A 3177-nucleotide genomic window follows, 5' to 3' on the forward strand; every position below is an offset into this window, starting at 1 on the left:
CATTTTATATGTAACTTCTTAGTGTTTGCATTTGGACAGAAAAAAGTTTCTGGAAAAGACTGTATTAAAGTTGTCTTCATGTTTTGTTACTTATAAATGATAGCAGAAGAAGTGAAGCTTTACTTACTTTTTTTAAATTGTCATTTATATGTAAATGTCAAACATTTTAATTAGAAACAAGTAATGAGATTTTGGTATGTTCTGAGCTTAAGCTGATGAAGTAAACCAATTTGTTTCATAAGCTCGACCAATCAATGCAGTTTGTTTTGGGTTTCTTTGTTGTTGTTAAATCATGCTCACTAATTCAACTATTTTTTTCTATTTTTATATATTACATACCAGTCATTACATACAATTAGAAATAACATAATTGTATATAGCAAGTTGAATGAAATAAGTTCACCAAGAAAACTACACTTGTTATATGCCTACTTCTATGAAACAATATATTATGCAATTATACTACTATAATTGCATAATAAATTTTAACACACTACTTGAGTTTTTAAAATAGATTTAGAAGGTAGGCATGCAGTGTTGTTGCATTGATACATTCCATGGTGGTAAAATCTGGATTTTTAGGGTAACATCACACAAATGGTGTACATTGTACCCGTTAAGAAATTTCTCATTCCTCACCCCCTGTCTTCCCACCTGTCAATGTCTACTCTTTATGTCTATGTGTACACATTATTTAGTTCTCACTTATAAATGTATTTGTGGTATTGTGGTATTTGACTTTTTCTTTCTGAGCTATTTCTCTAAAAATAATGGCCTCCACTTCCACCTGTGTGCTGCAAAAGACAAGACTTCATTCTTTTTTTTTGGCCTAAGTAGTATTCCATGGTGTGTGTGTGTGTGTGTGTGTGTGTCACACCTTATCTATTCATTTGATGGACAGTTAGGTTGATTCCATATCTTTGCTGTTGTGAATAGTGTCACAGTAAACATACAGCTGCAAGTGTCTTTTTGGTTTTTGTTTGTTTGTTGAGTCAATCTCCTGCTCTGTTGTCCAGGCTGGAGTGCAGTGGCTCACCCCAGCCTCTCACTCCTGGTTTCCAGCGATCCTTCTGCCTCAGCCTCCTGAGTAGCTGGGGTTACAGATGCACACCACCACTCCTGGCTAATTCTGTTTTGTTTTGTTTTTGTTTTAAGAACAAGGTCTTGCTATGTTGCCCAGGCTGATCTCTGACTCCCGGACTCAAGCAATCCTCTTACCTCAGCCTTTCAACATGCTGAGATTACAGTCGTGAGCCACCACATCCAGCGGGTTTCTTTTTGATATAATGATTCATTTCCCTTTCAGAACTCAGTAGTGAGATAGCTGGGTCAAACTGATTCTATTTTTTATTTCCTGAGAAATTCCCACACTATTTTCCATAGGGTTTGAACTAATTTACATTCTCATCAACAGTGTTTGTATCCCCTTTTTTCGATATTCCTAACAACATGGTTTTTTTTATTTCTAACTTTTTAATAATACCTCTTTTGACTAGTGTAAAATAGTCTCTTATTGTGGTTTTGACTTGCATTTCTCTGATGATTAGTGAAGTTGAGCACTATTTCATGTTTGCTGACCCTCTACTCCTTTTGCAAAATATCTATGTATGTCCTTTGCTCATTTTGTTTTATTTCAAAGATGTGGGGTACAATTCAGGATTAGGTATATAAGTGGTCATCACACAGGAGAAGTTTAGGCCTCCTTTTTGTCCTCAATTCGCCTGGTTTGGGATCAGGTATCCTTATCAGTTTTATATGTCTTACCTCCCCTCCTCTGGCAGTGACCCACTATTCCCAATCCCTTTCACGTAATATTATGATAATTGTTCAGGGTTTGCTTATGAGTGAGAACATATGGTACTCTGCTCTTTGTTTCTGTGATAGATCACCGAGTATGATGGACTCTAAATCCATTTAAGTTGCTGCAAAGTCCATTATTTTGTCTCCTTTCTTTTAACATTCTATTGTGTATTTGGACCACTTTTTTTTTTTTACCAGTACACTTTCAAAGGGCAGCATGGTTAGTTCCATGTTCATGCTATTGTGAATAGTGCTGCAATAAACATGAACGTGTGGGTATCTTTTTTGTGAATGATTTTGAGTTCCTCCAGGTATATTCCCAGAAGGAGGGTTGCTGGGTTGTATGGATGGTCGATTTTTAGATCTTTTAAGAATCACCACTTTGTTTTCCACAGTGGTTGTATTAGTTTACACTCCCGCCAAACCACCAATAGTGTAGAGGTGTTCCCTTTTCTCCACATCCTCCCCAGCATCTGTTGTTTTTGACAGTTTTTTTTTTTTGAGTTGGAGTTTCACTCCATTGCCCAGACTGGAGTGCAGTGGCTGCTCCCAGCCACCACAACCTCTGCCCACTGGGCTCTGGCGATCCTTCCACCTCAGCCTTCCGAGCAGCCGGAATTACAGGCGCGCGCTACCACGCCCAGCTGATTTTTGATTTATTGTAGAGATGAGGTCTCGCTGCCCAGGCGGGTCTCGAACCCGCGGGCTCAGGCAATCCACTCACCTCAGCCTCCCAAAGGCACAGGATTACAGGCTGAGCCACCAAGCCCGGCTGTTTTTGAGTTTTTAATGATGACCATCCAAAACAGAGTTAGGTGGTATCTCAGTGTGGTTTTCATTTGAATTTCTTTTTTTTTTTTCTTTTTTTTATTATTATAAAGATATGGGTTATGATTCAGGGTTAGGTATACAAGCGTTGATTATGCAGGTACCCTTGTTGATAATTTGCATCTCTTTGATGATTAGTGAGGCTGAGCATTTTTTCATGTGTCTGTTCTTTGCCCACTTTTTAAAGGCTTTGGTTTTTTCTTTTTGGTGAGCTGTCTTATTAATAGTTTCTTGTACATTCTGTATATTAATCCTTTATTGGATGCTTTGTTGGCAAATATTTTCTCCCATTCTGAAGACTAATCTATAGTCTGTTTACTCTGTTAATTATTTCCTTTGCTGTGCAGAAGCTTTGTAGTTTAATAAAGTCCCATTTGTCTATTTTTGTTTTTGTGTATTTGTATTTGAGAACTTGGTCATAAATTTTTTACCTAAGCCAATATCCTGAAGAGTTTTTCCTAGGCTTTCTTCTAGGGTTTTTACAATTTAAAGACTTACATTTAACTCTTTATTTAATCTTGAATTAACTTTTATACATGATGAGAGACA

The sequence above is a fragment of the Carlito syrichta genome, unplaced genomic scaffold, assembly GCF_000164805.1.
Source record: "Carlito syrichta isolate Samal-C Ts95f unplaced genomic scaffold, Tarsius_syrichta-2.0.1 Scaffold245437, whole genome shotgun sequence".
Classification (NCBI taxonomy): domain Eukaryota; kingdom Metazoa; phylum Chordata; class Mammalia; order Primates; family Tarsiidae; genus Carlito; species Carlito syrichta.